The 22,378-nt window shown below is 38.2% G+C and overlaps 1 protein-coding gene across 1 annotated transcript in view; it reads left to right on the top strand.

Moving 5' to 3' along the window:
- Window positions 1–1,940: 1,940 nt before the first annotated feature.
- LOC117165693 (uncharacterized) overlaps window positions 1,941–22,378 on the top strand; it is a 36,509-nt gene continuing 16,071 nt past the window's right edge. The window contains exon 1 of the mRNA XM_033349006.2: window positions 1,941–2,662. The gene's annotated coding sequence lies outside the window, so the exon portion shown is untranslated. The remainder of the gene's footprint in view (window positions 2,663–22,378) is intronic.

Here is a 22,378-nt window from a genome sequence, read left to right as displayed (position 1 = left end):
ATCTTTGCGGAGACCAACATTTATTTTATACCTTTGACGTTTCCTTTCTTTATTTTGTCATTTTTAATATTATGTACGTAACAATTTGACAATATAACACATTTCCGAATTGTGCATCGTATTCTGTTATTTCCCCTCTTATATAATTGAAAAATCTACTGTAATTAATATTATTTTTAATATTTTTGATTCATTATTGATGAATTTGAGATTTGCTGATCTCAAATACATATAAGTTAATTGCAACTCAAAGAGAAAATACGTATATAATGCCTAATATGTACATATGTAATCATGAAAAAGAGACAAACGGTAACTTTATCGACGCAATGAAAATACATATTCATTTGATATGTCTGATCACCAGGTGGCGCTGACTATCTCGATCAGATGTATTCAAATCATTTTTTCATCGGCAGAAAAGAATAACTTCTTTTTAATTATTTTAATCACAGAGGAAAAGTGGACATTTACCAGTTTAGCATTAGATATAAGCGTTACGGTAGAAGAATAAACTATCATTTATCTCTTTTTTTCAAAACACATGTATTCTTTGCTATCATAGAGGATAATTAGCAAAAGTATGATTTCATATCATACGATCTGCAGCGAAACAAAAGTAAATGAGTAGGAGGTAACCTTTCGACGTGTACACGCCTCGGTGATCTCGGTGAATTAAAACGATAGCCGGTATCGCATGAATGTATCAAATTTAATTAAACCGAGTCACGTTAACGTTTTACTACTGCAAGAACCAGAATGGCGATTATTCTTCTGCTTATAGATTTATGCCAGAATTATAATCGTGAATTCCGTATATTTTTTGGCGCTTATATTCCCCTGAAATTATGTGAGAATGACTTTGGCAAACGGCCAACGTTCCGCGGACTGTGCGGAGACAACATGTACGGAGCAACGAACTTTAGGAAGCATCACTTCGGACAAGATTCTTTCTAGTCGTCCAGATTTTTAATCGTACAACTTATTGGCAGAATACGATGCTTCCTGTTTCCTCTTCCAATTTTAATTATCGTAGGTTATGTTAAGCAAATAGTGTAGATAATTTTCTTGCCTTCTTGCTTATTGCAGTAATAATAATTAATAATCAATTTCTTAAGAATTATGCAGATATCACTAGATTACAAAGAAACAATCATGAAAATTGTTTTTGAGATTATCATGGTTTTCGATAAGAAACCAAAGATTTCGCTTAACCACCGGTTATTAGAGGCATTGTTCTTCCAACGGAAGCGAGAAACTGCCTCGGGTCATAATATTCCCGGTGTACACGTTACGAATGTGTGAAGAGATAAAGTATTCTCAGTAGTGTGCTCGGAAACATTCTTAACATGGCACGCGAGCAGCCGTAGCCATGAGTATTCAGTTAATTCCACGCAAGTGGTTGCTTTTGTGCCATCAGCGGTGTAACGGCATTGTTGCGATAAAATGAAATTACTCGTATGCGAGTATCATCAAGCGACGTTGAAACTCTTCAATGGAATGATCGTAAGGCGGCTGTGGCTGTAATTCAAGCCGCGACGTGCATCGTTCTTCGGGCAGGACCGATTGCATCGATTTCCCGCGACGCAGCGGTCGATTTTGAATTGTAATTACCGCATTCATCTCGCGTAGCACGTAGCACGCTTAAGCACGCTGCAACGGCAACATACATGCCGCATCCCGGTGCATCTACATAGATGTAATCCGTGGACTGGTAACTTTGTTGGAAGTAATTTTCGCCGAGTAAGAATAATTTCGCGTTCACACGTCGCTTGGAGCTTTCGTCAGTCGAAGTTAGGGCGCTGCCTAGGCTGGAGGTTAGGGTTGGCTGGAGTCGAGAGAGGAGCCATGGAGGTTTGGGGTTAACGGTATGGTGGTACTGGCGACGACGGTGGTGGTGGTGGTGATGGTGGTGGTGTGGTATGGTAGTGGTGGTGGAAATGGTGGTGGTGAGAGAGCAACTGCGCAGATCCCAAAGTCTTTCAGCCGCGAGTACGTAGGCAAACTCCGATTCAGTAAGGACTGACTGTTCCCGTTTGCAGTGCAGCTCGAAATCTCAGGGAGAAACCGCGGTCTTTCGTCCTCTCTTTTTCCTTCTCTTTCTCTTTCTGTCTCTGTCTTCCTATCTTCCTATCCACTCTGTCTTTGTTTTCCGTCTGTACCATCCTACTCTAGCCATCCACTCTCTTCTCTCGCGTCTTTTGTTGTTAGTTCCTCTCACCGCGGCAAAGTACGTGCTTAACTTTTTCCGTTTGACCGACTGTCTGTCTGTCTTTGACACGAAGTTCGTGGCACGAACTACTGTTTCGATTCTTTTTCGAAGCCATTCTGGTACACGCTAGATTGCTGTTCGCGGACCGATGTACTACACGAGCGAGCGGGGCTCGTGTCTCGCGCAAATTCCGACTGTTCCCCATGGTTAGTCACGTGGCTGGCCAGTGATTCGAGGAAATCTGGTTGGCTTCGTTTCGGGATACCGTACGAACGGTGCGTTCCGGATGAAAGGTGCGTGTGCCAGTTGATCAACGCTCGTTCGACCGTTCGACTCGGCTCTTACAGCTCGGAATCGAAGTCCCGAGGACGTGTGTGCAAAATCGACGGTGGACCGCAGGTCGATGTGCACAACTCTGGAGAGACGTACTGAAACTCCACGTCTGTCGGTGTAAGTATACCTAACCACCCTTTTCTTTCACGCTGACAATGAGTCACGGACGTATCCGCCTCTGGCGGCGAGTCAGCTGTACGCCAAATGAAACGATTGTTTTTCTTTTCTCACGTAATCATATAAAATAAATTTGTACGTGTTCTGTTTAGTTAAATGTAATTGTAATTCTATTTCGTTGGCTTCTTTTGTTACTAAGAGTGTATTTATATGGTTCCAAAAGACCTCAAAGCAATCGTTTGCCAAAGAATAGTTCAAAGCTAAAGACTAATTTATAGAAAATCGAACTACGATATTTTTGTACATGTTGGAAACGATTGTTGAGTTGAATGTAATTATAAGTAACTATTTATTCCTCTCGTTGCAAAGGGCGTATTTATACGGCCTCAAAGGTAATCATCAATAACTATTTACTAAAGAACAGTTAGTATTTATTTGCCTCAAAGGAAAATCATTTGCCAAAAGCGTATATATACATTTTCTTTAGTATAGAATCATCTTTATTTACATTTACATCCATTATACTATAATTAATTATACGAATATATTTTTATTATATTAACCAAAATAATTTCAACTTGCATCAAATAGTACCGTAGTAAAAGAGTTAACAACGTATTATCACATTATAAATTATTCATTCTTTCTATTGAAGATTTGAATTAATTGTTATAAGAGATTAATTATACTTTATCTCGTTTACCGAGCGTATTTTAATGTATCGGCTACATACGTAGCTCTATCCGTTCGTAACGACCTTTCAGAGCCATTAACTTATTAAAAGATTAATAATCATGTAATATACATTATATGATGGCAGAATGATTTATAAAATTAATTTTCATATGATAGTGTCCACAAATAGGACGTTTCATCCCCTACATGATAACCAACGGCAAAATTCGATTCAGCAACACCTGCCGGTGCAGGACGTCGATATTTTATTCGAGCAACAAACCCTCGCTGCATCGACGACGCGATTAAGATCTCCTTAACCGGCGGCAATTTTCGATGAACGATCAAACAGGCGCGGGAACGAATATTATTACCAGGCAAAGGTTAATATGATTTCGCAAAAATCCGTGGTCACAAAAGCCGGCACGGTTCAATGGTTTATCGTTAAACGTGAATATAACTGCAGGCAACGGGTGAATCGAGCCAGCCAGTCACCGATTCCGTGGACTGTTAAATATATTACATCGCTTCTATCGCGAGAAAACATATAAGCTCGAACTTCATAATTATTATAATTTCCTAATCCGTTTTGCGCATAGATCGAACTGATATTGTTAGCGAAATTCTGTAAGTTACAAGTTCTAATAAATACCATTACATAACGGTAACTACAAATAAAGTTCTGCAATAGTTAATTTTAGCAAGATAATTGATAACGAAAGCGAATGAAAAATTATAAAAATTATTTATGCAGCATATGTCTATAATCTAAAACCTGACACTTGTCGACTCACTAAATTTACTAGTCAGTAAATTATTGTGCAAGAGAGCTCCGATATCGAGAGAGTGGAAGAGGGAATGGTCGACCGTACAGGGGGATGGAGATATACTTCTAATCCTGATAACTCTCTTTCACAGGGGTGGAACCCGTTAATGAAATGCACCCTTACCCCGTTCTCTGGATATTACTATTTTTCCATGGAAAAGCCGACCGAAAATATTCTTGGCGATTATTAACATCGGCTTATATCGCGCTGCCAGGTATTAAATACGCGACGGAATGCGCGTTTTCGACCTTCCCTTTCTTCCGTCCTTTGCGTTGTCTCTTCCCCTTTTTCATTAATCCCTCCATAGAATTAAATTGTTGCCCGTGTTACATGGTGGTTAACGGGAAAATCGGTGAAATTAAAGGACTTCGGCGCTGTGACTCCCTGAGACGATACTCCTCCAAGTAGTCTCAGCGAAGTTCATAAATCATGCGTGCGTCCACTTGTTCTTCATCGACAAATACTTGCACCCGTGCCACTTCTGGTTCGAATGTCTGATTAATAATGTCCGATGTGTACTCTATGCGAAGCAAATTGCCTTGGTCTCGCAGAATTGCGTTTAATATCGCGACGGGAAGGTTCTCCCCTTCCGGCCACCGATCTTCATCGTCGAACATGCTCGTCCTATTGTTTGCCTTTCTTGCTCACCGTCTATTTGGACCTCGTTCTTTACTTGAAAACAACGAGACGTAATGTTTAATTAAATAATAGTTTCGAAATGATTTCGTGTTTAATTGAACGTGCTGGTTTAGTACTATTGTTAAATTAAATATCGAATACTATGTTGCCAATAACGGTACGGTATTGGAATAATAGTACGTCCAATTAAACCTCATTTGATGATAGTAATACTAAATGAAAGTATATTCTAAGTACGTTAATATGTAAAAAGATTATAGTGGAAATGCCAGATAAAAATAAAACATTTTGTTATAGTATCTTTAAAGGCTTCTATCTTTCCTATATTTTTCTAAGATTTTTACGGGAAATGAAACGATTTGTGGATACGTAAATATTTGATTTTTAATACACGGTCGCTACCGTACGACTAGACACATTTTTTTCTACGCGAAAAAAATAAATCCACAAGGTAGAATAAAATTTTGTCAGGTTCGATGATATCGCGAATTAATTTCTCTGTATATTTGTATTATTTTTTATATTTCCTACGTTTGATAATTGGCAAGGTATCAAGTGATTCACTTTTGCAATTCGTTTTATTAGTTCAACAGTGTAATCGTTTTAAGGAGATTTTGTTGGGATTTCTGGGTTTGATATCGTTCGATTTTTATTCATGGAATCGCATTAAATTCATCGTCCATTGCAATAACGACCGTCGAACAATTAAAAGGAAAAATATGAATTTGATACTTGAAAAAATAAAAAAACAGAAATGAAATACATAAAAATGCATTTATTGAGAACAGCTCTCGCGAAGCACTTCAACTTTCCTTTAAAATCGTTTTTTATATCATCGATAATTTTACATTCTACATCTTTATATCTGACGCTCGATTAATTTTCTTTATACTGCAAACATAAGGATAAAACTGATGCATTTATTTAAGAACACCCCCAACAAATTGTAAGAGATATTTTGAATTTTATCTCTTAATTTATTATCGTAGAAGAATAAGCTATGGTGAATAATCGCTTTTTTAAATTGAGAAACAACTTTGCTATCCACAATGTAAAACCAATGTAAAAACTCCACAAAGCTTAATCACCTTAAAAGTAATGAAAAATATACGAAAGTTATGGATCGTACTGATCAAACGAGATTTACAAAAAATGCACTAAATGTAAAAATATTCGAAAAAAAATATTACTAAATGTAAATGTAAAAAATATTCGATCGTAAACTTATGAAATCAAATAATTCTTCCAATCTGCAAATCTACCGGGAATCCATTCTGTCCAATTAAAAACAGTAAGCTCTCGTTGCAAACAAAGCCAGCAGATTTCACACAATTAAAGCGGAGGTTTGAATGCAGCGTCCGATACGATTGCTTTCGAATCGATCTCCGAGAATTGGAAGAGTCCAGAACGAGCTCTCTAGTCTTGCAGTAAGACTAAAGAAACGGATTCAAGGTATGATTATCTGGAATCTCGCGCTTGTTTCGTCGTTGATGTTTTTATCGTTAGAGGTAAAATACGATGAAAATACGGGAAAGGAGGAATGAGATAAAAATTGCGAAACAGGCAGGGTAAGAGCCCCCCGAGAAATTTTAATAACCGCCAGGGATATCGGCGCTGGCTACTTTTTCGAACCCGGAATGGTCGATCGACTTCCAACTCACTCGTGGTAAATCACACAACTCTAACACCTGGCCTCTGTGTGTTCTTCGCTCATGGATGAACGCATTCGCCTCGTGCACGCTATACACTCTGATTAGTTTCCTCCTGGTTGGAGAAAAGGTATTCCTGAGAGCGATCGCATTTAAAAACCGTGGCCTGTGAAAATGGGCCACAAATGCGCCGGGCAAAAAGGCCCGAAGGGGGCGAGATGAAAGTGCACCGAGACAGTTTATGTCCGTGTAGGAATTTTCGCAGCTTCCAACCGAGTTGCATCCGGCAGAGAGGGATGAAAGGAAGAAGCGTTTTCACTGTAGTTATAAACGTAGGACGGAATAGATGTATCGTGGCTTCTTCTTACGCCGTGTATTCAACGTTGTTCGTAAACAATGAGACGATTGTCAACATTCAATGACCACTCTATGATTTTCTTATGAACACTGCGTGTAGATTCATATACAGTTTTCGAAATTTATGAAAAAATATTTCATGTATCTACTATACAGTATTTACAAGAATTTTGGTGTAAACGCTTTAGGGGGCGAAAGTTCTCTTCCATTTTATGGATCGATTAGAAATCGGCTTTGTTGAAAGGATTTTAGTTTGTCGAAAAGGTCGCAAGGTGAATGCTATTACTTGTTTTTTATTCAAGATATAAATCTTCTTTGTTTGCACTGTTGGAAATGAAGGAGGTTTTGATGGATGTATTTAGCCGTTGTCTAGTATTACGAGAATGAAAACGAAAAAAGAGAATAGGATTTCAATGGTGTTTGATACAGGATCAGGAAGATTTGTTGGAAAGGTATCGGAAATTTGTAGTTGATTGTTCAAGATTTATTGGTAAATATAACGGTATAGGGCACCAAGGGTATTTAAAGTGTCATAGGATTTGCCATCTATGATACTCTTTTCTAGTACGTTCGACGACTTTTGTAAAAAATTCCGAGTGCGAAAAATAACATTGATTGAACTTATACTATTCTCATAAAAAACTAGTTCAAGGTACTTATATACTGAAATACGGGCAACTTTTGACAGATAACAAAGATACGTAATTTTCTAACTCGTCTGTATCTTCAGGCGATACGCTATAAAAAAGCAGAATAGCAATAAAAAGGACCGGTCTTCAGAGAAAATCTGATTGCATCTTTTTTGCACGTGTCCGTTCGTAAACTCAATTATTCGTTCCTTTGTCGACTTGATCGAAGAACAAGAGGGGCGTGGAAAAAAGAAATACCGGCGGCGGCGGTAAGGGACGTAAGTAGCAAGGAAGTCCACCTGGTGTCCCTTGATGCATCCTCGTTGGAAGGCATTTGCTTGTGGCTATTGACGCCGCCTCGCCTCTCGACCGGAGAGGAGATTGTATTCTCGCGAGCGGTCGAATTAAGCGGTCGTAGGGCGCGAAGCACGGTGGAAAAGCCGGAGGGCTATAAATACAAGGATAGGGGAGGGTAGGTGAAACGGAGGTGGAGAGACAGTGTCCTCGGCACAATGCGTGCCGCACCAATCCTATTTTCAGAGATACACATCTCTCCCTCCATTCGAACGGAGAGAAAAAGCGCGAGACAGAAATGAGAGCGGGGAACTTGGAAAGAGAGAGAGAGAGAGAGTGCGAATAGAGGACACGAAGAAATAGAGGATGGATAGGGACATAACCGCTTTATCCCCGCGTCGAATCGTTTCTTCGAGGTGGCTGCAGCTGTCTCGACGCTTCTTTAAAGTCCATCTTTCTCTGACTTCAACATCCGATCCCCGGGAACATTAGAAATGTAGAGTACGCGATCAAGGATGCCGAAATCGTCGTTTCCGTCCCCGAGACACCCGTTCAATCGCTCTTAATGCCTTTCAGTGCACGCCACGCGATTCGTTTCCGTTTTTCATGGACGTGAGTATTTTCGTTCGTGCGTACGGGCATCGAATTCTTCGGAGCGAGCTACAAATCGACGTTCGTAACGTGAATTTTGTTAAAGCATACGAATTAACGAGGAATTAATGACTAGAGGAGAAGCTTGTGATCATTTCATCAAATCATGCTTTGGTAAGCTTGCTTCTTTGCGTAATATTTTGAAGCAAATGAACATATATAGACACGTAAAAAGAGAAAACGATTTCTTAGCACCTAAAATACCGCACGATCTCTCAGAGTCGCGGCGCTACCTGTTGTTCATGGAATGTCTTCAAATAGCTGGTAGTCTCCTATATAGAAGGAAGTCTTTATCAACAGGGACAGAACGAACGACTTCATAATTGAAATTATTTCCACGTCGGTGTTGTGGGTGAGATCTCGTTCCGTAACAGATTTCGCTGTTTTCACTTGTCTTTACGTCCATGTTACACATGTACATACACACGTACACATACATACATCTACACACACACATGTACACACAGGTAGCTCGTTCATTCACGCGTGCACACAGGCACACGTAAATACACGTGAGAAGCTCGATAAGGGAAGATTTATTGGCGAACTTGCCGTATATAGAGAACGTACACATACGTTTTAACTGTTACGGCAGTTCGCAGCCACTTTTCGCGGCTGGTGTCCTACGATTTAAGTTTCAGGAGAATGGGAGAGGCGGACGAGGATAGGTTCTCCCGTTGGTGAACTTGTACCTTGCACTTCAACTTTATGCACGACACTTTGAAGGGCGGATATCGTGTTTGCCTTTGTTACCAACTTTGTTTGCCGACTGGCTTTGTTTACAGCCCTCTAGGTGGTAGGTCACGGCTCAGGAAATCCACTTGAGAAAGATTTCTTTTGTCTACGGCAACTGCGCCATTAATTGACTCGGGGGCCCACAACAAACGAGTCTCCGCGTATTCTACCCCCGTGGAACAATGCGATTACTTACCACACGACCAACAACATTGTGGAATCGAACAAAGGAATCGGAAAGAATCTCATGGGAACATACGCCCTGATAGCCAATAAAATAGCCGCGAGCAACGTACATCTTACGGTTTTGTAAATTAATCGTTCGCTCTAATACGATCTTTTTTGGAGAGAAGGGTGCTTTCTTCTCTTGTTTTCTTGGGACTTCAAGATGGTGCATTGTACATTGTAGACGATTGTTCAACCAGTACGCGAATCTTTAAAGGTATGTAGCTGATAAAATTCGTCATATTGAATGTTCGTACATTAGTGATGGAGAAATGGTGGGATTGAAGTATCGTTTCAGGGCGTAGTAGAATTGGTTGATAGTTGGAAGGTCGATAACCGAAATGCTGATTATACGAGTATCAATTGTTCAAAGTAAATAAGCAAGCTATGCATATTCTATGCGTAAACTATGCATTTCAGCATATCGTAGAAAATTGGTATTATCGAAACTAGTACTTTGTGACTTTATGACACTGGGAATTTCTTCGTATTTAAATAGAATTAGGGAGTTCTGAACAAAAATTTTCAGTAAACAATTTACATAAAAAACATTGAAACGTAAAATTCAGTTAAAAATCCCATTAAAATCCAGCGACTATATACGTAAAAGCAACATACATTGTATTCGCAAAGTCATAAATTCATATTTAACGCGATAGTAAAAACCGAAGCGGTAAAAAGCCCGCCGGTATTCCGGCTTTGGGCCGCAAAAAAACTAAGACGCGCCACCGTTGTCAGATAACGGAAAATAGAAGTCGCTTGTTTCGCTCGTATTGCGAAACGTCAAACGCAACAATGGGGCATTAACGTTTAAAAGCGGGACAACAATGAAAGATAGTAATTATTTGATAATAATCGACGATATCCATCGACTATCTGTCTACGATGTGTCGTTTGCGCGACAGCATTAAAAGAGGAAGAAGCAACGTGTTTAATCTCCGGTTTCCCGTAACCGCAACAAACTAATCGAACAGCCCACAAAATACACCTGTAATTGGATCCACTGCATCCTGACTGACAGATGGAGGGTATTCCCTGTTTCGTATGAAAATAGGTAGCAAAAAAAGAAAGGGAAAAGAAGAGAAGAATGAAAGGTTCTGAAGGCGAGAGACAGGAAGTTCTCAGGAAGACAGGAAACAAAGTGCGGTGAAGATGGCAACAGAGGGAGAAAGTTTGTAGTTACACTTTTAAGACGAAGGCACACCAAGATTTTCTGCTGCTTCAGTCATGGAACTTGTCTTATTAGATGTTTAAGACTGTTCACTTGGACGGGTTTAGTAATAGTATGAATAAAAGAAGGTTTAGAGTCATGATTTTTATATTTATAACCGGTATGATATGAATTTTATTCTAATGAAAGAAATTGTAATTAGCTAACTACTTTCTAATTTAGTTCTAACTTTTCATATTTTTATCCGAAATTACTGAGTTGAATAAGGGGAGGAATATTTGTTTGGTAGTTAATTTGTTATGACTTTGATACTGTTATTCAATTTTAACGAATTAAATAAAGAAATGAAATTTATCCAACATGAATACCAAAGAGGAATTATATTTGCATCCTTAAAGTGATAATCAATTTGCTACGCTTTTTTACAGTTACAATCCCATTCTGAAATGTACATGAAACATGAAATGAAACATGAAATTTACATGGAAATGAATCTTAACTTTTCACATGACAGGTAATCTATTAAAGAAGAAATTCAGGAAAAATTTATTACGGTAATATATCAGGAAAACAACACGTCATATTAATTCGCAGAAAGAACCGGGCAGAAAAGCTGTTCGCCGAAAGGATTTGCCATCACCCAATTGTACATAACTCAAACGTTATAGCTTCATTTTTATACATCGGCTTACATCGAAGCACGAAGTAACGACATTGTAACATTTACCGAATTAAACCGGCTCTCTAACACCCATAGCTTCCCTCATCGTAATTTTTTCGTCATACAAACGCTTCCGTTCCCCGCTGTAAATCACAGCGTGGAACGTCGTACGCGTGAACGTTCCTATATTTCATCGCCGATAAAAACTGGACTTATCGAGCGTAGAATAAAAACGAAGAAAGGGGAAAAAGGAAACGAGAGAAAATCACCCAGGGAATTAACATTCGGGTCGTAAAGTAAATCATACGGCGTAAAATTAGGGGCCGTTAAAAACTCCTCCCTTGAAACGTTCGGGCGATACATGGAAAAAATGGCTGGACGATGAAACACGATAAATCCGTGACTTCTAGACCACTCGGATTGCATACACCGTGGATCTAAATTCGTGGTACAAGTGAAATCAGACAGATTCTATATGTGAAAGTGAGACGAAAATAATTCCACGTGTACGTGAATTTGTATAATTGCCAATTAACCAAAAATAAACAATTGATAGAATGTTGTCCTATATGCAAAACAAGTTAAAAGTAAAATTGTTTCGTTTAAGGTGAAGAAAATAGAGTTTGAATACGTTTACACGTACTAAAAATTTTTTTAAAAATGAATTTTCTCGGGAACGAGTTTGAACGAATAAATTCTCTTCTACATCTCTGATTTACTTTTGCATACAGAATAACCTCCTATGGATCGTCTATTACTAGTTAAGTATAGTTAAGAATTAGACAAATTCACGCCATAAAATTTCCCTAATTTACACGATCAGTTGAGACCCATAATATAGTGTATACAGTATACATGTTGTCCAGAAGAGCAAATAAAGAAGTTTGAATGCACAACTAACGATATCATCGGCGATTAATGCAATGTTAATTAGCCGTGTCTCGGAATGGGGTGCGTACCGTACCAATTATATCGCGGTTGTATTAGTACTGTTTTTCGTTCAGGCTTCGTGGCCTGTTGCGATCGAAACGCTGCTAAATAATTCAACAATATAGTTGCAGCGTTACCGAGCTAGCGCACGCTGGCTGATAAAGAGTTGAAAATCACGGAACGGGTGGAAAAAGGTGATTTTTTCAGCGGGAAGCCGGCCGCGAGACTATCGATTGCGTCTTGAAACGCGCGTACGACGACACGCGGAGCGGATTACGCCGGAAAGACGCGTCGCGATCGCGTTACCATGCAAACCAACTTAGCACTCTGTCTGTGCGGTGGCATTTTCGATCTTTTAAGGCAGCAGGATGTCGTAAATATTTGTTGTTCGATGGAAAAAAGAGAAGAAGAATAAAAGGGCAACGATTCTTTCGTGGAATGGGGGTCGTGATTAATATTCATTAGAAATGGGGGAAAAAAGACAAAGGAGGGAAATACAATAAAAGGGAAAACAGGGGGGGGGGCAAACGAGGAAAAGGATAGAGGCGACCACTGAAAGAGGCACTCGCGCGTCGACAATAAAAATGATATCGCGCACAGTATGAAAAGCAAAGGGTGTGACTGCTGGACGACGGAGGTGGTGGTCGTAGTACGAGCATGCAGCTGGCTCGAGAGAGGATGAACGAACCGGGAACTCGCGCGGATTCTCTACGGGTATCTTTAATATCTTTAATCCACACCCCTACGCGGGAACGCTGAAGGAGGAAGTATGCATGTGCACAGGGAGCACCCCGTGCTATACATCGTACAGAGAGCTCGTAGACATGCTCACGGGGGGTGAGCTCCTCTGTGTTTGAGCTACGCAGGCGCGGTTTATCGACTGCCGCATATATATACACGGAAGCAGAGAGAAAGAGAGAAAAGAGCGAGAAAAGCGTTTCGTTTCGTTTCGTTTCGTTTCGTTTCGTTTCGCAGTAACCCGAACAATTTCTCTGGCCGTGCAGGATCCTCCTCTCTCTTCTCTTTGTTCGTCCACCGTTCGTCTCGGCTCCGGATATTTGTCCGGATTGCAATTGCACGGGGCTTTTTCCTACTCGTTTTCCACCCCCTCGTGGGACACCACGCTTCTCCGCCTTTGCTTTCTTCGGTCGTTCTTCTAATGCTCTCGCCTATTTCCCCTGTTCTTTTTCGGTGTCCTTCTTTGCTACCTCCAACACCACTCTCTCCTCGGTTTTACGCGACGTTTTCCTTCCTCTGGCATCGTTTCGATCTCCGCGTAAAGCAATATTTCACAGAGAATGGACGCAAAGTCCAACCACGAGTTTACGATACTGCGGTAAAATCGTTTCGAGATGCTCGATGACCGATCAAGCGGCGGCATCCCTTCTTGAAATACGAACCGAATAGAGGTAGCTATCTGCTTGGTTTTTTGTCTGAGTCTACGTATATACAGGGTGTTCTGTAAACAGGAGAGGGGTGAATAATACGCTTATAAAATATATAATATCATGCGTTCTCTCTTATTTAATATAATAAACACATACGTAGATAAAGATACTAATCTACAAAGGAATCCCTTAATACTCAGACAAATATTCAAACTTAATTTTCTCTAAAACAAAATCACGTGTAAAGAAAAGATGTCTTCCACGTTTTCTGCTTATTTTTTAAATTACCTCTTCCATTTGTATCACTAGTTAAAAGACATTCTATATACATATAGATACAAGCGCGTGTTAGAGGGAATGAGTCGCGAACATTGCGCATCCAGTCCTTTTCTTTCGAGACCATTCGCATCCCCTGCCTCTATCAGGATACCAATTTCGCTCGAGTTGCACGCAGGGCTGATGTCGAGTCTCGTGATTTGCATAATTTTCTGGCAACCACTGGGAAGCATCTTCGAACGGGAGCGCGGATGACTTGGACGACGGGGCTGAATAACGTTTTCGACGGACCTCCTCGTTCTCCCTCAGCGCGCCTGTTGATCGTTTTATGAAAATTTCATGACACGGCCATCGTGACGGGATGGGTCGTTCGACCTCCTCGTAATACCTCTTCGCTCTGTACGCGTTATAATATTCGATCTGAGTTAGAGAGGGTTCATTACGAAAATCGCCGAGGGCGATTGCCGCAATCGTGCGCGCCTTTTCGATTATATCGATATAGGATGGGCCTGTGTAAGGTATAAATCGCGCGGGAAACATCTGTCCTCCGGCGTAGAAATTCCAGCCGCCTTCCGTTCCCTCAAAAATATTGCCCTTCTCCCATGACCACTCGGTAGGACCGGTAAATTAATAGCCGTTCGGTTCGTTAAACGGCGTTAAATCCGAGGGTGTTCGCTGTCGAACCTCTTATTCGAACCTTGTAACGAGTTATCGGGGCCCATTTCGAATCGAGCAGCTGTCTCTCGAAAATGTAAATGTGCCTGGTATTTATTGTTTCCACTCCCTTTTTCTTCTTCTCCGCCTTCTTCTTCTTCTTCTTCTTCTTTTTTTTCGTTCGTGACCATCGAAGAGAGACCACATGCAGAAATTTTCCTTTTCTCTGAAAACTCTCTCCCTTCGTTATTTTTGTTCATTAAAAATAAGAACTGCCCCTGTCGAAAGGATATGCGTCGTAATTAAGACAACATTAGTAATTAATTATTTTCATTATTAGAATTCTCTCCCGTCTCTCATTTTCACGAAAAAAATATGAAAAATATTAAAAGCTTCAATTTAACTGGATCGAGTTTAATTCGATGGTCATGGAGTGCATTCTATTCTCCAGCTGTCAAGTCGAAGAAGGAAAAGCCCTTACGAACAGGTGATAGACCAGGGACCAACAGGTAGGAATCCGGGTCCATCGGTGCGGGTCAAGAAATGCATAAATTAAAGTAGGGGCGCGCGCTAAAGGGTCCACTTCCCTGGCTGAGAACCTGTAATTTATTCTCGACGACTACGTCGTCGTTCAACGAGGCTAAGAGGACTATTCATTAAGACGAGCCAGCGTCTGCTTAAAGCGAGAACCGTTCTCATCTTGGTTTTACCGATTTCGCGGCTCTCGATTTGGGGCTAGTTTTTTCTTTTTTTTTTGTTTTTTTTCCTTGGCTCCCTAAGTTTTTTAACTCTCGATAATTTCGTTTGACTTGGAAGTTACACGATTCCTGTGTCTGAATTGGGTTAGGCAAAATAAACTGTTGCTAAACTTTCAGAGAGATATATATATATCATACTTACGAACCTGTTGGCTCATTCGATGGTCAGAAACTGCTTCAGTGCGGAATTAAAAATTTATGAAATGCGATTAATTTTAGTTAGCTCTTTTGATTTGACTTTAACAATTTTGATTTTGACAATTAAATTTAGAATTTATAGTCTACAATGAAAGAAGAAAGTGCTGTTTATTAACAGTATTTGCTACTAATCATTAATTGCCTATTAATTTGTACATTTTGATAAAATCATATACCGTTACCATAAATTTACTGAAATTTGCACTAAACAATAGTTAAGAAACCATATATTTTTCGAGATATTTAGATGGAACACTCATAATAGCTAGCTCCATATACCAATCGTATAATTCACTTCACATTGACTATCAGCAATGTATCTTAATTTAAAAATTAGTACGAAATAATTACATATTGGCCAGAAAGCATATGAATCAAATCGGCCTATGGGATTATAAGGGTTAATTCTAGTAAATGCAAAATCTGTTTCTGATACAAACGTAACAGTGTATTATAAAGCAAACAGGCTCTGAGAATTATTACGTCTAAAATATCGATGATAATCCATGTGACAAATTAATTCGTTTTTTTTTCTTTTTTTTACTTGATCAATTGAAATAAAGAAATACATACATACGTTTGATGAAATATGCGTGCAAAGACCATTTATCTTCAAGGTATAAGGCATTGTGGTCTATCTATGATTATTTATGGGTCTCTACAAAGAAAGAGGAATTCATCGTATCAATCATACGATGTATCTATCGGTGTCAAAACGATAAACAGAAAGGTTGTCTAAAGATGAAAGAATGCTATGAGATAATCTATGTAGCCTACCTTTAGAGATTAGGTCTAAGGAGACGAGTTCAGCTGTTTCTAAAAATGAACGGTGGATATTTCGAACATTTATTGTAGAACGAAGTTTTGTAATGTCCGACTAACTAAATGGAACCTCTTGTTCCGAACAATTTTTATATTCAGTATTTTTATTAAGAATTATTCTTAGTTAAGTATGTTGTTATTCAATATTTTTATTTACCTTCATGTATACTAAGTGTCTTTAGAACTTGGCATGACCGTTTTTAAAGCTATACCTTTTAACTTTTTAATACTTATTATTGCCGCGTCGTAATATTTTACCATAATATGCCATTTTTGTACCAACAAGCAATCTATTTATAATAATTGCCCCTATTTATTTAGAGTGGGGGAAAAGGTGAAAAAAAAATATTAGAAAAATTGTGACAGACAGTTAGACCTAATTTTCGTTTTTTTTTTCTCGCAAAGAAAAGAAATTCCAACCACAAAGGCTTAACTAGGGAAGGGTATAATAGAGCGAATATTTCAAATGGATGAAACGTGCGATCTGTTTAGCCAGGAAATATCAATAACGGATACCGATCCGTTGTTAGTTTTACACGAATAACAAACAATCCCGATTTCGTGCAAAGTGTCCAATGATATTAACGTTTAATCAGTTAGTGTATACGCTAGATCTAGGGTAATTGCTATACTGGAGCATTTATAACATCGCGTTCTTTCGGTTTCGTGTACACAACGTACGTGGCTCATGCATATTCGCGTTTTAGCGATAAGCAATAACGAGCACCTTTAATTTCGCTATGGATTCGAATAAAGCGAGATAGAAAGGTATTTTCAATTCATAACGACTGTGTTTTCATTTGCATCGTTCTGTTACGTTGTAAGAGTAATAATTAGTTTCTAAATTGCAATTATGTTACGAGTGCAGTACGAGTTGCTGCTCTCCCGATGGAGATCTCGTGAATTTAAAGGGAATTTAATTTCTTTCTTTCACGTTTTGTTCCACTTCATATTGTGATGTCATCGTGAGGTAACAGATTTTAAATTAAAGTGATTAAATGAATATCTAAAATCTTGCATAAATTATAAATTCAAATCAATAACTCTTGTATATCTGCTAAAACATTTATTAATCTTTAAATCGAAATAAAATACTTTTAACTTAATTCGTGCTCGCAATGCGCGACACACTTTATATAATTTAAATGGATTTCATAGTCCATTATAATTCATATCTCTAAATAATCTTCTATCTGTTCAAATGTGAAAAATCAAGAAACTCATAGCACATCACTCATCCATTATACCTACATCAAATTGTAATTTTCCAGTTTGAAATTTTGTGAAAATTTTGCATTTTGCTACAGTAATTCTGTACATGATTATCAACTCAAAACTTTTCTTTCTTTTAAATACAAAGAAATACGTTAGACAAATTACACTGTTCAACAAATTTTTATTTTTTTCCGATTTTGCAAACTTCGGAGACGCGCACTTTTTCCTACAATTTTTTGAACTATACAGGATCCTGCAAACCGTTTTTTCTTCAATGTTACTCAATGCCGGCGTGTAATGATCGCGCGCATTTAGCGGTTTTGTTAGACCGAATGGCAAGCAAGGCAACCGCTAATGTTGAGTACCACTGCCACCGCAGCGTGTGTTGTCAAACTGTTTCGTTTTTTTATTGGAATCGGAACATAATTTTCTAGTTTTTCTTGATGCTCTCCTTAGCAAAAATGCCTGTTCCATCGCGTATTATAGCTAGATTTTGTGCTGAACCTTTAATTTTTGAAATAAACTGAAAAATGTAAGCAAGAAATGATGCATTTTATGTGTTATTTTCACTTTTATCATTATTTAAACATATTCAAATGTTTATAATGCAGAAGCACATAATGCTTGCAAAATTGAAAATTTGCAATCTTTTCTTTTAAATTGATTTTTTCGAAAGCTATAGGTTCTAAGAAAAAACGGCTTGGAGATTCGTATTTAACTTGCAAAAGCGTTCTAAGAAGCAAAATTTCTTTACATATAATAGAATAAATATTAAAAAAATATTAAAAAGTAAATATTACATATAGCAAAGATAAACCATCGAAATTTACGTAAAAATAGTTAAAAAAAGTAAATATAAAAATCTTTGAACAGAATCCGCCTCATCTTTGTAAATTTTGTCATATTAATTCGAAAGAAATTCAAAGACTATGTACACATGTGACAACAGAAGACGCTGAGAAAGCATAATCTTCGAGTAAATTAAATAACTCACGAGTGCCTCGCGTGTCGCATCAATTTGCATCCCGTTATTATTCCAACGGAACGATCAACTTCCGAACAACAATGTTACAAGTTCACGGACCATTAAGCGAGCAAATGAATTTTACGTACAAAGCGCGTCGTATCGCGTATACGTAGAATTTTACCCATCCCGACAACCTAGTTCGAAGTTAGTCGTCGCTTAATGACTTTTCTTTTGACGCGGCAAGAAAATGGAGCGTGTTGTGGATTATCACTCTCGTTCCGCCAAAAATTGCGCTTAATGACTTTTACCGCCGCCTCTGTGGCGACGGAGATGCCCGAATACGAGCCCAAAACGTCTATTACCTCCTTTATATTCGCTGCTGGTCAAAGATTTTCATTTTTACGATGTTATATACCAAAGAATAATTTTACATACAATACATATTTTTTATACTGCGAGACTTTATATACGTAAAACTCACGTAACAAGCGTTATATACGTAAGAAACACCCTTCTTTTATAAGTATTAGGATTCCTGCTGATCTCATGCAATACATTTCTGATAAAGTACACCAAGTTTGCGATGATCTTCCGTAGGATTTTAGTTGACTAAAAATAACATTTTCATAGAGTATACAAAGATTTTTTGCGGTGAATGTACGTGATATACGCAGTGAACGTGTTAAAGAGCATTCGATGACACTCGAGACGTGTAGGATGAATAGGGATTTTGTATAAATTGAGATTGCTGTCTACAAAAATTAGAACCATTCATTGCTCACATAGACAGATGCTTATTTGTCACTAGAAGAGGCGTGAAATGCGGTCATGGAGCATAATGATTCCTCCAATTTGGTAAATTGAGCCGACTGCGTTTCTTTTATATTTGTGGAGCTGAAACTGGAAGTTTTTTTTTAGGACGAGAGAGAAAGAAACTTATGAGGACAAAAAAAATGAAAAATTTTCTAGAACGTTACGATTGTACCGTGTGATTAATAAACTGCGAATATTTGTATAAATTAATATCTTTGCGAATTATAACAATGAAGGAGATGAAATCTAAATAGAACAGGATTTGTACACATGTTGCCAAACCAGATCTTGATTATTGTACGTTGCAAAATACTCTACGTTCTTATAATTTCATATCTAAACTAATTCTTCAATTTATGGAGATATTCTGTTTACATCGAGAGCTCATCGGGGCAATGCTTCCGCTTTGACAAAATGTTAAACATCGATTTCTTTACTTTAGATTGACATCGCAGTGATAGGTAAACGATACTGTATCTAGGACAAGTTAATGGAATAATCTGCTGGAAGATGTCCAAATTTTCTTACAATTAAAAACAGAAACTTTTCACATTATCCAAAAAAATTTCATAAAATAAAGAAAATAAATTCTCCGTGTCTTAATCTCCATCCTTGTTACCTACATAATGAAAATGGTGTTATATTTTAGCTTCTATTCTTTGAACAAATTTGTTAATACATCGTATGATCATCGTGTCCCAGAAACTAATCCGAATAAAAAAATTCTTGTCGCTCGAACAAGGAACACGTCGATCTATTAATGAAACGTCGATAAAGCGAAAATAATACGCTCACAGAGATCCAAGGTGTATTAGAAGTAAAAAGTGAATTAACTCTAAAAGTTCTACAAAACACTGAAAAATAATTTTTCTGCCAATTTTTTCTTCCACTATTCACTTTATAAAAAATATTATTTACCATTTATTTTATCTTGAATCCACGTTTCTGATTGTATCTCGGGACCACCCTATCGTAAAAACCAAGCTCAACAGGACAGAAAACTTGTTATCGTTCCAACGAGAAGCCAGTCGGTCTCTTGAAATCGGTATCGAAATTGGTATATGCACCAACGATAAAGGAAAGTTGGATATAGTGTTCAGAGCGCGAAAAGCCTGTAGCTCGTGTAGCTCATAGCCATCGCTGCGGGGTGTAGCCTGCACCACCCTGCGGTTAGCCAAGAGCTGGTATGAGTTTGGCTCATCTTCAGTTCAGTTTCGGAGCCACCAAGGCTGGAACGAGATGAGTTGGAAACGGAAAAGAGTGGAGGGGATCCCTGTAAATTGAATGACTTGCCCCGTTATATGTTGCCCTCACCGGTTTTCTTTGCTTTATACCATTCTCAGAAATTGGCCAGAACCCGCGCTCAGATTCCATTATAGACAAGAAGTCAACGCACAACCTAGCCAGCTCGTTCGATGCCATTTCCGTATGTATTATGCATGGCCCAGACAAATTTCGTTATCCGTGGGCAGATAAGAAAACGCCGTCATTTATTATTTATTTCCCCTCTATCGGTAAACGGGAAAAATCCCCGATCCGGTCGCGACTACTGAATATTTTAAGGTGCTTTTCACGGGGAAAAATGGGAACTAAAGAGGACAACCGTAACACGAAATGCAAATTATTAGACGTATCTAGAAGCTTTGATTATGTGAAAAGCCATTTACCGTTCGATCGTGGATACGTTCTTAATGCGTCGATTGAATATTGAAAACGAGACCTTTTGTCCCGAGGGCTTATGACACTTTTAACCGGTTTCGTTATATCAGTTCGCTGAAATCAACCGCTCGAAATTGATCGCTCTTTAAGCGCGATTTAGACGAACGATTTCCCGGCAATTTTATTCGTTTTTAATTGAAATTTTAACGCCGAGAATTAAAAGGGGATGGAAAGTCGCTTTGATACGAAAAATGGCAAATTTTTGGTGTATTTAAAGATCACAAAGGGAAAGTACGATGAGCATTTTTTTGTGTTTTATAGGAGAGAAATTTTTATATTCGATATATTGTCAATCAAACATGTATTATCAAAATCCATTTCCTGTTTGATTTTCAGGTTGAATGTATTCTTTCATTGCCCTTTTGATTTATAAAAGACAAAAATCCTTAAAAAGGATTTTTACCTTAAAAACGTTTTCATCGTCAACAAAGTTAATTGCTATCGCATGTCTGTGGTATTGGTTTCGAATTAATAATAGAATCATCCAAATATATAACGCTAATAATATTTATCGTATTCGATACTGAAAGCATTAACGTACATAGAATGGAAATTTGATCTGTACTTTTCCAATAGAAAGATAGAAAATTTCTGATTAACAAGTTGAGTGCCGCGCTATTTTCATCCGATTTTTAGCTCAAGCTACCTGCACCGCTAATGGTAATCTATCACTCTATCACTTGGTTTACATGCGCTGAAAACATCGGTGGTTTGAATCGAAAGTTCAGCGTGGCCTATATATGTACACCTCACGCAATACTAAACGTATTGAAAACAAAACTTGGTCAAATCGAATTAAATAATATGAACCACTTTTTAAATTGTAAAATAGAGACTGGCAGTTGTGTTTTTAAATGTAGGAGGATCTTATTAAGATACAGTCTCAAGATGTTGTTAAACCACGTAAATGTGCCAAAACTATCGTACGTCTCCACGGCGGAGCCAAGTTTTATAAGCTATTCTAAGCAATCTGATGTTTGCCCGAAGTTACGAATTGTATCATGCGAACTCGACAACTGTAACAGCTAAGTTTCGCTACTCAGGTCTCGGTACAGTAACGGTCCAGTCTTTTTGCAAAACTTGCTCAAGAAAGGTCTTATCTTTGGCAAATAGCGCGCCCAGTAGAGTCGTTGTAATTAAACTTGTTATTAACGTACTCCTGTAGCAACATTAATGGAAAGAAATACTTCGCTTATTCCCCTAAAATAAGTGTGACGTTCGACTTGATATACATAGCTTGAAATAAGAAATTGAAATTCATAATGATGTAGCGTGATATAAGATAACGTTTTAAGTATATCAATTATATTCGTACCGTGGATGTTTATGCAATATCATATTTTTATGAACGTAACTAAATAAGCGTAACTTCAATAGGGATTTAGTGCACTCACTCGATATTATAACAACTTCTTTATTCTACACGTGTTATATATTTTTGCATGTTATGTACATTCGATGCA

The sequence above is a fragment of the Bombus vancouverensis genome, chromosome 3 (genome assembly GCF_051014615.1).
Source record: "Bombus vancouverensis nearcticus chromosome 3, iyBomVanc1_principal, whole genome shotgun sequence".
In the NCBI taxonomy this organism is placed as follows: domain Eukaryota; kingdom Metazoa; phylum Arthropoda; class Insecta; order Hymenoptera; family Apidae; genus Bombus; species Bombus vancouverensis.
This window is presented reverse-complemented; position numbering and strand designations above follow the sequence as displayed.